Source organism: Tamandua tetradactyla, chromosome 6 (genome assembly GCF_023851605.1).
Source record: "Tamandua tetradactyla isolate mTamTet1 chromosome 6, mTamTet1.pri, whole genome shotgun sequence".
Lineage (NCBI taxonomy): Eukaryota > Metazoa > Chordata > Mammalia > Pilosa > Myrmecophagidae > Tamandua > Tamandua tetradactyla.
In genome coordinates, this window is record NC_135332.1 from 47474587 (window position 1) to 47488986 (window position 14400).

The window sequence follows — 14400 nt, forward strand, 5'->3', positions numbered from 1 at the left end:
TTGGTACTTGTGGACTCTTCATGGGGAGATGGCCAGCATCTGGACCTGAGAAGAGATGATTATAGGGCTAGAACAGATTAGGGAGTCATCTGTGTGTGGGTAATGGTTCAAGACAGGACAGTGGATTGGGCTGCCCAGAGGCACAGCCTGTGGAAAGAGAAGGTTTTGGAATCTTTCTACACCAAATGAGTCTACTGACCGATTTGCTCTCACTTAGTCCTTCCATTGCAGTGAAACCCGAACATAACCCCCCACCTGATTCTTCTGGGTACAAACTCAGTTATGTGTTAAATGGGTAGAGCCAGAAGCAGAGTCTTTAGTCCTTGTATGGAGCTAAGCCACTCGACTCACTGGTGGTTGCTTCATTCATTCATTCATTCATCAAAATTTCATTCAGTATGCTGATGCAGGGTATCATACCAGGCATTGGAGTAGAGGGAGGGATGGAAGAAGGAGTGAAAATAATCAAAGAAATGACCTTGGTCTTACTAGCAGCTTTCTAGTACCTATTTTTATATGTTGAGATACACTTAAGTGTTTGCTGTGACAAAGCATACATTTCTGGGCTTTTGTGAATTTAGTATTAATGTAGAGCTCTGCTTGCTCCCTGGCTCAGGGAAGCAAAAATAACATGAATTAATGGCAAACTGAGATCCCTCCCCAACACATGGGCTTTAGCATAGTAACAACATTCTAAGGGAGGCTGAGGTTCTTAGCTGGGTGTATGGAGAATAAACTCTATAGAACTCCAGGAATACCACCTGTCCTCTGGATATCATGAATTTACCTGAGGGGCTGGACCAGCCATGCTCTATCTCCTGCACATCCAAATGGGCATGAAAAGCAGATCTTCAAATTTCAAGTTCAAAGACAGCTGGACCATGAGTTCTGTGCAGGTGGGGACTGTGTTTTGCCCTACCCCTCCCTCAAAGTATACCCAGTACCTAGTTCAGTGACAGCCATATAATAAGTGCTCAATAAATATTTGTTGAATGAATGAAGATACAGGGAATTCAAAACATTCTCTTTTTAAGACAGTGTGATCTTTTATTAGAAAAGGGACTCTACAGTTTATTTAGCCATGCAACCCTGGGCATCTTACTTAACTTCCCTGTGATTCACATTTCCTCTTCGATAAAATGGGGATAGTAATTATAACCCTTCATAGAGTTGTGATGATGATTAAATTGAGATAGTGCCATAAAGCACTGGCTCCTGGGGAGAAGCTAGTATAAAAGAAGCTCATATATGTAAACAATAATTGTTATTTTATTACAATGATTTAAAAATATATTTGCTCAGTCACAGATTTTCTTGTTAAAAAAGATCGCCAAAATCTTGTTTTCCAACCACAAGTTAGATACTAAGTGACCAGCCATCCTAGACTCTTGGCAGTGACAAGGTCCTGAGAGACCCCAGGGTAGAGATTCCACTTGGATAATACTGAGAATTCCTTTCCTTTCTGTACACTTTCTCAGGGAGTGGAGGGAGTCCACATTTCCTATTTGATTTGTTTTTCACCTGACCCTATGAATTAGGGACGATCATAACACTATCCTCAGTTTGCAGATTAAGACATTGAGGTATGAAGGTAAGGTAAAGATAACACAGCCAGTAGAACTAGGTGGGACCTTCTAACATGGGTACCATGTATGCTGAATAATATCCTCCTGCCACTCATTTAGTCCCGATTGCTTTTTATTTTAAATATATATGATCCAAAAATACTATTCCTTCTCTTCTTTAAAGAAAAAACCCTCACAATTGAGAATTTTTCCTCTTTTAAGCACTTTCCTCCTCTTTTTTGTGATAGTCCATGAAATTTCACTGTTCTTTACTGGAAATTTGAGACTTCCATCCAGTGATATTGTAAAAGCTGGGATAAAACCACTCACTCTTAGGCCCTTTGCCCTTTCAATGAGATTATTCTGAAAAAAAAAATCCATCCAGTTAATTATTTCATGGTGGACCAGGCTACTTTGGCCCAAGTGAACTGTTCCAGCCAAGAGTTTTAATTCAGCCACGTCCATTAGGCATCTTCTTAGTGTGCAGGTGGGGGCAAAGCAAGAAACTGAGTTTTGTTGACCCCTATGTTAAAAGATAGTATAGCGCTCCAATAGCTCTGAAATGGGGTTGGTGGGTGAGTGCCTGTTAAATAAGTAAAGAAGACATAAAAACCTGTAAATACAACCTGAGCATTCTGCGAGAGGGGGCAACTGCTTTTATTGTACCCCAAACTTCCTTTTCATTTTTCCTTTCTTTCCCTTTTGGGATTTTTCTCACTTTGATCCACTATTACCAAGGAATCCACATATTTTCAAGTAAAGATGTGTTGAGGGGATAGTGGGAGAGAAATCCGTAAAAAAATTGGCCAAAATATTCTGGAAAACAATGCTCTCTTCTCTCAGGGACTCTCTATTTTGTATAATTTTTTTGAGAGTCCAGTTATCTAAGAAACTCTGTTTCCTATTATATCTTTATTAATTAAAAAAATATTTGCTAAGCATGTACTGTGTGTCTGGTGCTGTGAGGTGCTTGGGAATAGAGTAGCTATTGGCTCAATGCCTGGCCCTTGCCCTCTTGGAGCTCAAAGGCCATCTGTCATTGGAGCTTGGTGTTGGACATGGGGGGAGAAGGGCAATTAACTTTAGCAGGGCAGAGAATACTGCTGTGAATGGGGGACAAGCTTAATAATAGGTATGCTTTCTGGCAATAGGCTAAGTGCATAGGAAGAACAAGAGTCCAAAGAGGGTGTGATGACCAGCAGTAGTCTGACTTGCATGAGAGGTAACTTCAGACAGATGGAACAGGGCAATGAGAGCCTTGTAACAGGCAATATTCAGAAGTGCTGGCCAGCAGAGGGTTGGTATGGGAGAAGCCTATGACTAGCAAAGTGTGTAGGGGAAGACACCAGTGTTATGGTACAGTAAAGAAAGTGGAAGTCATGGCACCTGGAACTGTAGGACAGATGTTATTACGTGGAGGCTCAGTCACAGGGGAATGGAGATACGTCTACCAGATCTGGGGGCAAAGCCCAGTCCCAGGTCAAGTTATTATCCAAGCTGAGCCTCAAGATCACAGGGACATGCATGGTGGGAAGAATGAATGATTAACTTGAGGCAAGGGTTGCTAGGTTTAACGAATGAAAATACAGAATACACACTTAAACTTGTTTCAGATAAACAATGAATACCATTTTTACCACAAGTATGTCCCATGCAATTTTGGACATACATATGCTAAAAAATATGTCTTGTTTGCTTGAATTCAACTTTAACTGGGGTCCTGAATTTTATCTGGTGACTCTACTTGAAGCCTCAAGTCTTTCCATCTGTCCTGCTCCAAGAAGGGTACAGTATAACTTGTGAGAGAGCTGGGAACAAGTGGACCCAGCCAGCAGTGACAGAGGCAACATCCTCTCCTCTTACTGGGACATCTCTAGATGTTCCCATCAATCACATTTTTTAGGGAGGGGCAAAGTCACATACAGTAGGATTTCAGAGTAGAACCTAGGGTGTGAGACAGAAGTTCTGGTCTCCAGATGGTCTCTGACCATCTCCAGATGGTCAAAAAGTCTTATGAAGTGAGGAAAACTGAAAGGAAGACCCAGATTGGTAGAGGACAGGAAGAAACTGGTCAAAGGAGGGAAACCATAGACCATGGTCCTGCAAAGAGGAGACCATGCTTTCAGGTGCCACCATGGATACACAGATTCTCCTTCCATCAGGGCCAGTGGGTCAGAGGGAACTGGAGCCAGGTTCAGAAAGTCCTGGACCTGAATCCTGGCTCTGCCTGAGACTTTAAAGCACTGTATCAGATGCTTTTGCATATAGCACTACCCCTTTTAATCTTTTCAGCAATCCTTAATAAGACTGAACTTAACCCCATTTCACAGATAAGGATATTGCGGCTCAGAGACATTAGGGAACCTGTCTAAGGTCACACAATATTAAGTGATGGTATAAGGAATGATCCCAAGTCCTTCTGGTTTTCTGACACACCACACTGCCTGCCAAGGACGTGGTGGTAGAACTCCACACCAGGAATCAGAAGTTCTCTGCTTTCTCCTTGCCTCTGTCTGACCACTGGCCATCCATGCCATCATGTCTTACACTCTATGTGCCTTTCCTCACCAGCCAATTCTGCAGGTTGGAATGTAAGTTTTTAAATAGGTCCTCCAGTTCTCCCAAGGAGAAACCTTGGACTGATTGAATCCTGCCACTTCCTGGGTTGGTGACCAAGGGCATCCTGTTTCTCTCACTGTTAATGAGAATATTATAGAGAATAAAGGGACAATGTATTTGCAGGTCCAGCATCAAGTGGTGCCTCATGAATGCTTCTTGGACTTATTGCCTTCAAGTGGTTTGGTGTTCCTACCGCTTTGAGGCTAGTCTGCAGGCTGTTTTTAAAAATCTCTACTCCTTTCTTCCCTGGACTCTGCCTTCTTAAACTTCTTTCTGTTCCATGGAAAGTCATCAACAACTTTGCACAGCACTTAGAGTCCAAACTCTGTGCTGCTCCTGGCAAGATCAAGTACTTTTAGCCCTCTGCCTCACCTCCTGCCACTGCCCTTCACCCTTCCCTTCAGCCACCCCACCCACCTCCTATTCTGAACACACCCACCTCTTCCCTGCCTTGGTCCTCCACAGATTTCCCATGCCAGGCTCCTCCTTGTAGGCAAATATCAGCTCCAGTGTCTCCTTCTTAGTGAGGTCTTTCCAGACCACTGGACCCTAAGTAGACCTTTGTCTAGTCAATCACACAATTCCCATTCTAGTTTCTTCTGATTACTCACCACTATCCGGAAATCAATTTGACAATTGCTTACTTGCATATTTGTCTGTCTTTCACCACTGCCTTCCATGAGAATAATATGTTGACTGTCTCGTTGATTTCTGTTACTACTGACATCTAGACTCCACCTGGTTCATAGTAGGTGTTCAGTAACCTCCTACGCATTGAACAGATGATTGTATTAATCCACCTACCTATCTTAGTGTTTCCTGTTGCTGTCTTATCTCCCTGCCTGGCCTCTTTGGACTAACACTTGGTCCAGACTGTCTGCAGGAGCTTGGCTTCCCTCTAACTTGGGTCTCCTTGGCGCTGTCCCCTGTGTCTTGAGTCCAGCCAGTCCCATTCCTGACTTCAACCCCAGATCAAAGATTGCCAGGCTGGGCTTAAGGGTTGTCCACAAGATGAGTGCAGACACGTGAAGCAGCAGATATATATTTTCATCCCCTCCCTGCTGAGGGGAGAAAAGTCCTAATGCTCTCCTGACTGAGATCTCGGTGCTCCAGGGTGACTTGTCTGCAGGAGGCTGGGATGGCGACTTGTGGTTGGTGGGGTAGGGACCTGAGAGGAGGCAGTGGGTAGAGAGGAGGGTTTCCAGGGAGCAGTGTGTTTGTCAGGAATGTAAGATACCTCCCTGTTCCTTTGGGTGTCCAAGCCCCTCTCTCTCCCTCTGCAGAGTGTGACTCAGCCCAGAATCCACCCCTCCCTGAAGTGGGTGCATCTGACAGACTAATCACACCCTTTACCATGACTCAGTGCCCATCTCCCCCTTGCTGCCTGTCTGCTGCTGGCTCATCAGAGCCATCCAGGGACTGTTTACCATCACTTCCAGCCTTGCATAATTCATCAGCCTCCCTCTTTCCTGTGGCCATTTCTCCCTTTTTCCCTGCCATAATTCAGGCAGCAATGCGTGTCCGGGCCTCTCCTCCTCCCCGGAGTCTGAGAATACAGAAGCCCCCAACTTATTGAGGAGTGCACCAAGATAAGACACATTTAGGCTAGGATAGAGGAGGTTGGAGGAATTTTCCTCCAAGATCTGTCCTGCTCCTGTGCAAGACAAGTGTATGTACTGGGAGACAAGCATCACACACACACCCCTCCACCCTAATCACTCCCTGCCAATTGGGACCTTCTCCCACATTGTCCGTACTGAAAACTGGAAAAGTTAGCCGGTCAAGATGAGCAAGAAGGACAGACGCTGGGCTTGATGCTGTGGGGAGGAGCTGGAAGGGATGTGTCAGGGTACCCTGTTGCCTTACTGCAGTTGATTAGCATCTGTGTTATTTCTTCAAGTGCTGCCCCAAATAATTTCTATTTGTAGAGTGCTTTTCATTATTCCAAGGTGCTGACTCAGGGCGGTCTGACCCTGGTACCCTCCCTGCCCCAGCTGAGTTTACTGAGTAAGTTTACCCTCAGTGAGCAGCCCAGCCCCTGAAATCCTCCTGATGAGGGTTTGGGCCATATGGACTCAGCTCTCCTAGGGGCAGGAGCTAGATTTGAACTTGTGCCACAGACCCAGTATCTACTTGGAGGACTCAACGTGAGCAGCAGTGCTGGTGTGCCCTATGGGAAGGAAGGGCAAGAGGGAAAAGACTCTGCCATCTAGAACTTTGTCATGGAATTTTACATCTCACCCGTGAGGACAACCAGCTCTGACAGGTGAAGAGATTTCCCCAAGGACACACTGCTTGCAAAGACAAATCATGTGGTTCCTCCTTTAGTGAGGATCAGCCCTGAATCCCAAACAGAGAGTAAGGAGCACTTCTAGAGCATCCACTTCTCCAAGTACTTTTGCATAAACTGAGTCAATGCATCCTCATAACATCTGATGACACGGGCACAGGCCTCTTCATTGTACAGGTGAGGAAACTGAGGCCTAATTGAGCAATTAAATAACTTGCTCCAGGTCTCACAGATGATAAGATGCATGGCTGGGATTAAATCCAGGAGGCCTGGTTCCAGAGCTTCACATTTAACAGCCTCTCAAGCCCTAGCAGCTAAGGCTAAGACCACCTCATAAGGACCTCACCTTGTCAGCCCCTTATGGGGTAGGGTGGGGTGAGGGGTGGATGGGTGCGTTAGTGGCCAGGACAGTTTTCATGGGAAGAATCATGCCTCTCTTAGCTCCTCTTTTCCCACTGAAACAGACTCCCTTCAGTCTTCAGCCATGAGTTTATGTTGTTTAGCATTTACGTAAAGCTTACATATGCCAGGTGCTGTTCTAAGAGCTTTACAAATGTTGACACATTTAATCCTCATGACAACCCAACAAGGTAGGTGTCACTGTATTGCTGCAATTAAGCAGTTGCAGAAAATGAATTCTAAGCGTTGTTGACCTTTGGACCCTCCTAGTGAGCCTCAAATGTACGAAAATGGAGGAATTAGTGTCCTTCTTTGCCCATTTCTAACTCTAGCCTGAGATTCTCCCAACACACCACCCACTCCAACAAATTGGTTCAGAAAATGACACTTCCCTCCCCCCCTAAGATCCAACCCATTGTCACCACCTCTTGGTTCTCCTCATATGTATCTCTTCATCCATCCACATTTTGCCAGTCTATTTCCATTCTTGCATTCCTCCAAATCACTCTCTAAAGGGCAACCAGAGAGAACCTTTGATAAAGCAATTGTAGGCTCCCACAAGACTCTGCTTGACTCTACCCTTCCTTTCTCTCCCATCTCTTCTTACTAGCTCTCCTTGCTCCTGCCACACAGTGCCTTGCTGTTCTCTGAGTGTACCAGGCTCTTTCCTACTTGTCTGTGCTATTCAACTGGTAGTTTCTCATCCTTCTGACGAGCTGGATGTCCCTGTCCTCCACCAATGCAGTTATACTCTCTCAGAGCATCTTTCTTTGATGAATCTACTGCTGTTTCTAATTAAGTATAAATTTAAATGATTATGTACTCAACATCTGTCTCTGCCACTAGACTTGTATGCACCATCTGAACTGGGAGTTGTGTTTCTTTTTCTCTGTTATGTTCCCTACATCTAGCACTGTACGTGGTATTCTGTAAGTCAGCACCTGGAAAACTATGGCCCTTGGGCTATATACAGCCTAACATTTGTGGGGTTTTTTTTTAGTAATAGTTTCATTGAAATGTAATCCACATTTCTGTGCAATTCACCCATTTAAACTGTATCATTCACTGGTATTTAGTATATTCACAGAGTTGTGCTACCATCACCATAAATGATTTTAGACCATTTTCATCATCCCCAAAGAAAATACATTAGCAGTTACTCCTTGTTTCCCCCTAACCATGACCTTGCCCTGCCGTAGGCAAACTCTAATATACTTTCTGGCTCTATAGATTTGCCTATTTTCTACATTTTACATCACCGCCAGCAGTGTACATGGGTTCCAATTTCTTCACATCCTCACCAACACTTGTTATTTTGTTTTGTCTTTTTTATTATAGTCATCCTAGCAGATGTGAAATGGAGTCTCACTATGGTTTTGATTTGTGTTTACCTTATGGCAATGATATTGATTGAGCATACTGAGCATCTTTTAATGTGTTTATTGGCTATTTGCATATCCTCTTTGGTGAAATGTCTACTCAGATCCTTTGTCCATTTTTTAGTCAGATCATTTGTCTGTCAGTTGAAGAGTTCTTATGTACTTTGGATATAAATCCCTTATCAGATATGTGATTTGCAAATATTTTCTTCCATTCTGTAGATTGTCTTTTCACTTTCTTGATAATGTCCTTTGCAGCACTAAAGTATTTAATTTTGATTTAAGTACAACTTATCTGTTTTTTTCTTTTGTTGCTTGTGCTTTTGGTGTCATATCTAAACCATCATGCTAACTTGAGCAGGAGTTGGTGTGAGTCCTGGGCCTACCATCCGCTGCATGTCCCCCATAGGAAAGACACATAAACGCTTCAAGTCTCCTTCTGCCCTTCCATCAAATGGAGAGAACCTGCTCTTCATACTTTTCAGGGGGGTTGTGAGGATCACAGAAGAGTTTGGTGAGAAGTGCTTTGTGGACGTTAAAGCCCTGCCAGCATCAGGTGCCTTAATGAGAAAGTGTCATCACCACTGTCCTTCAGGCTGGTGCTTTGGGGGCTGCAGATCACCTGGCGAGCTTGTTAAATGTGAGGAGCCTGGGAATCTTAATTTGGAAAAGTGCCTTGGATAGTATGATGCAGAGGACATTTGGCTGGACCCCTCTTTGAAGCATGCTGATTTTAGGTCTTCAGCTCTGGATCCCCGATGATCCAAAAGTGTTGAAAACAGAAGCTGTCTTCTAAGGAGGGCCTGCCTCCTGCCTGGTGGAGAGGTGGGGTGGGTGACTTTCTCTTCAGGTACTTCGGAATCCTTAATTTTCAAAGACAAGTGCCCACTCTACGCTGTTAACAGAACACAGGGAATTTCTCCCGGTGGACAATATAGTATATTACCTGGCATATCCAAGAAAACGTTGCCTAAGGCAAGGTCACAAAGATTTACACTTGTGTTTTCTCCTAAGCATTTTTTAGATTTCGTTCTAACATTTAGGTACTTGATTGATTTTGAGATAATTTTTGTATATGGTGTGAGGTAGGAGTCCAGCTTCATTCTTTTTTCGTGCGTCTATCCAGTTGTCCCATGTCCTCTGGTTTTGTAAATAAAGCTTTATTGGAACACTGACCCATCCATTCATTTATATATTATCTATTCCTTTCTTTTATACTACAATGGCAAATTTGAATAGTCTCTAAAGAGACCATATGTCCTGTTAGCCTAACATATTTACTATCTCTTTCTACAAAAAAAAGGTATTCCAACCCCTGCTATAAATATTTGTTTAATAAGTAAATGAATTAATTAAACTGAATTATTATCTTATTGTATGACTATCAGTAGTATTTCCATAGCTCAGAGAAAAATGCCCCTGAGTTTTGCTAAGAGCAAACATCTTTAATGACTTACATTCGAAGAAACTTTTCAAATGGAAAACTTGGGCAAGGAGATGTGAGTTCAAGTCTCAGCTTTGCCACTGGTACAAGTTGCCTTAGGAAGAAGAAGACATTCTAAATCTCAGCTTGGCTTTTGGTGGGTGACAGCAGTTTCAGATCTGTGGTGTGATGGGGGCTTTCCCGTCCCTCTTTGCACTTTCCTGTCTGCCTTGACAAGGTGAACCTCACAGAACATCCCAAGCATGAGGACGGAGAAGCACAAGCAGGGAGGGAACCTTTGTGGCTTTTACCTGTGGCAGCAGAAGTCCCCAGGCAGCTGTCAGTGCAGCAGCAACCAAAACACTGTGGTGTTCACCTTGGGAGGTCTCCTCCATGGAACGTCAGCTCCTCTCACAGGGCCAGCACCCTTGTGTCCTATTGCCTGCATCTGTGAGGATCCTCAAAACCTCTCTGATTGGGCTTTTGCATTGTTCTTTGTTAAAATATTTTATGGATGCGAAACAGCACCTGGTCTTTGAAATTAGGCTAAGATGGCTTCCAACCTTACTCCTACTTGACGAGCTGTGCAATCTTGGGAAAGTTAAGTTTATTCTCTCTGGGCCTTAAATTCTTCATCTGAGGAATGGGTGAGAATGATGAATAGATCAGGTTATTGTGAAAATTTAAGGCAATGACCTAAATGAAGAATCAGCATACAGATCCTGGCATGTTGGAGGAGATAAGGAAAGAGCAGCTGTTGACAGTGTCCATCTCCCACTGAAAACTGGGTAACCTCAGACAGCCTGACCCAGACATAAAAACAGATATGTGAATTTTGTGTTAAGCTTGTCCTGATATTTTTGACATTATTTGTTCTCTCCCCTGTGCTCATATAACACGTCAAATATCCAATTACAGAACTTCTGCCCTGAGCCTCTGTTTCTCAGATGCTAATTTGTCTTTGGGCAGCCAATATGTAGAACAGTACCTGGCATATGTGGCTCTCAATAAGTATCTGAAGTTCTGCATTCACATTAGATAATCTAGTCTTCCCAAGGGGCTGATGCATTCAAGGTACCAGACATTCAGAAATCACTGGGATCCAAATAAATGAAGTTCTTTGGGTCCAGGGACCCTGTTTCGGTTTGCTGAAGCTGCCAGGATGCAATATACGAGAAATGGGTTGGTTTTTTCAATGGGAGTTTATTAGGTAACAAATTTACAGTTCTAAGGCCATGGGAATTTCAAATTTAGGCATCAAGAGGAAGATACTGTCTTGGAGGAAAGGCTGCTGGTATCTGGGTTTTCTCTGTCACATGGGAAGGCACATGGCGACGTCTGCTGGTCCTTCTCTCCTGGATTGGTTTCAGTGACTCTCTCTCTCATCTGGAATCTTTTCTCTGGATTTCATCTTATAGCTTCTCTGAGCTCTCTGAGTTTCATCTGTCTTTTATCCTCTCGTAAAGAACTCCAGCAAGGGATTAAGAACCACATTAAATGGGCTGGGTCACCTCTCTGTGGAAACAACCTAATCAAAAGATCCTATGCACAATAGGTCTATACCCACAAGAACGGGTTAAAAGAACATAGTCTTTTCTGGGGGTATATAACAAATTCAAACGAGCACAGGTCCCTCCCCCTGCTTTGTGTTATTAAGAAAGTTAGACAAAATCCAAGAAAACCATTTCAGAGATTGGCTCCTTCTTAGACCCTGGAGTAGATTTTATGAGCAGTGATCTTCACATGTATATTCCTCGAATGTCTGGAGCCTACACTTGCACTCAGTCCACTCAAGGCTGCCCTGGGAGGAATAGAGATTGATTCCTGGTGTGCACATTTTACAGAACAATTTGCAATTAGAGTGAGTTTGAGGAATCAACAGAAAGATGAAATTCAGCAACAGCTGAAACTATCATGGGATTGCGGGAAATTAACTTGAGGAAGAAACTTAAGAAACCTGGAACTGTGAAAATTTAAGATACACATAGCCTTTCACCCCCACATCTCACTTTGAGATGAGTGCTCAAAGGTAAATGTACAGGATATTTATGGCAATATTTTTTTCAAGTTAAATGCATAGGATGGAAACAACCAAACAACCAAAATTTCCATCAGTGGAAAACCATGAATACAGCCATACAATAAAACATGATGCACACATATGAAAAGATAAATTGGGGGACTTTCATAAACTGATGTTCAGAGCATAAATTGATACAGAAGTTTTTTTAAAAACTGTCAAGTTCATCACCCAAGAGAAATGTCTTTACAAGTATACCAAAAGGAATGCATAAAGCTTCTGTATTTGTAATGGCCCCAAACTAGAGACAAACTAAAAGTTAATCAACAGTGGAATTAATAAATAAATTAGTATATAAAATAAAATAGACAATAGCTGCCCAAAACAACATGAATTAATCTCAGAAAAATTGAGCCAATAAACAAGCTGTGTTATATACATATGATGGAATATTACACAGCTGTAAGACAGAATAAAGTTATGAAGTATGTAACAACAGGGGTGGACCTTGAGGACATGATGCTGAGTAAGATTAGTTAGAAACATGAAGACAAATACTATGTGGTGTCAATGATATGAAGTAAAATTAATGAATGAACTTGGAGAATTTCAGTTAAGAATAGAGGCCATCAGCTGATAGAAATAGGGTGCATATTGAGTAATTGGAGCTGAGGGGATACAGATTGTACAACAGGACTGATTATAAAAATTCAGAAATGGATAGCACGATACTACCTAATTGTAGCATAAAAACATTAGTACACTGTGTAAAGCTGAATGTGAGAATGTTAGAAGGAGGAGGGCTGGGGACACAAATGAAACTGGAAGGAAAGATAGACGATAAAGACTGAGATGGTATAATCTAGGAATGCCTAGAACATACAATGATAGACTAAATGTACAAATTAAAAAGTGTTTTTGCATGAGGAAGAACAAAGGAATATCAGTATTGCGGGGTATTGAAAATAGATGGCAATTCATATTTTAAAACTTTAATTTATTTGTGAGGCTAAAGCAAAAAAATGTTTATTTGTTACAAAATTTATACTTTGACTAGTGCATTTCCTAAAATAACTTATCTGGACAGCTTAACTGAATGCCATAAGTACATGCAACCTTGAATAGGGCATGAGCTTTTGTAGGTTTGCCCAGAGTGATGCCCCGGTAAATCCCAGAGTGATTTGAACAGTGAATAAAAAAGTATTTGCAAAGTCCCCTTGGGGGAATGGTGAGAAAAGGGGAAAATTCAACTTCCCCATGTGGAGAATTCCTGATATTCTCACAAGCAATCAGGACAACCAATTCAATAGGTCGAACCCTCTTGGGGTTTGTTCATATGAAACTTATCCCTGCAAAGGATAGACTAAGCCTACTAAAATTAGGCCCAGAGAACCTCTTTTGTTGCTCAGATGTGGCCTCTCTCTCAGCCAACATGGTAAGCAAACTCACTGCCCTCCCCCTCTCTACATGGGACATGACTCCCAGGGGTGTAAACCAACCTGGCAACATGGGACAGAAATCCTAGAATGAGCTGGGATTCAGCATCGAGGGATTGAGAAAACTTTCTCAAGCAAAAGGGGAAAGAGCGAAATGAGACAAATAAAGTGTCAATGGCTGAGAGATTTCAAGCATAGTTGAGAGGTTATACTGGAGGCTATTCTTATGCATTATATAGATATCCCCTTTTTAGTTTTAGGTGTATTAGAGAGGCTAGAGTGAAGTGCCTGAAACTGTAGAGCTGTGTTCCAGTAGCCATGTTTCTTGAAAATGATCATATAATGATATAGCTTTCGCAATGTGGCTTGTGATTGTGAACACTTTGTGTCTGATGCTCCTTTTATCTATGGTATGGACAGATGAGTAAAACATATGGATTAAAAATAAATAAATAATAGGTGGAACAAATGTTAAAATAAATTGGGTAGAGGGAAATACTAGTGGTTAATGAGAGGGAGGGGTAAGGGCTATGGTATGTATGAGTATCTTCTTTTTTCTTTTTGTTTCTTTTTCTGGAGTGATGTAAATGTTCTGAGAAATGATCATGGAAATGAATATACAACTATGTGATGATATGGTGAGCCATTGATTGCACACCAGGTATGGAATGTTCATATGTTAAGAATGTTCATGTTTGTATGTTGTTTAATTTTATCAATTAAAAAGAAAGAAAGAAAATGAAAAAAAATTGAGCCAAGAGAGCATACACAAAAGAATATACAGGGTATGTCCTTTTATATGAAGTTCAAAGTCAGGCAAAACTAATATATATTTGAAGTCAAGAGAATGGTTATCCTTGGAGAGAAGAAAGGGAGTGATGATTAGGAGGGGGTCCGAGGGAATATGTCTTGGGATTGGACATGTTCTATGTCTTGTCTTGGATGGCGGTTCTTAATTGTAGACTTTTATATATAATTTATTTTAATAAAAAACCCAAAAGTTTACCAAAAATCCACTATAGATTATAGAGGGAATAAGCAGATTAAGGAACACTATGTAAAGCAACATCTCATTTAGGTTAGAAAGAGATTTGCTATGATTGGAAAGTTCTAGAAAGATAGGCACTAAGATGTTAATAGTAGTTCTCCTTGTCAGGAAGGTTTTCACTTTCTGCCTTATCCATTGAACTGTTCAATTTTTAACATGTCTCACTTTATACGAGAAAAAAGAGATACTTTCATTGTGCAAAATGAAAAAGGCAGGCTCAT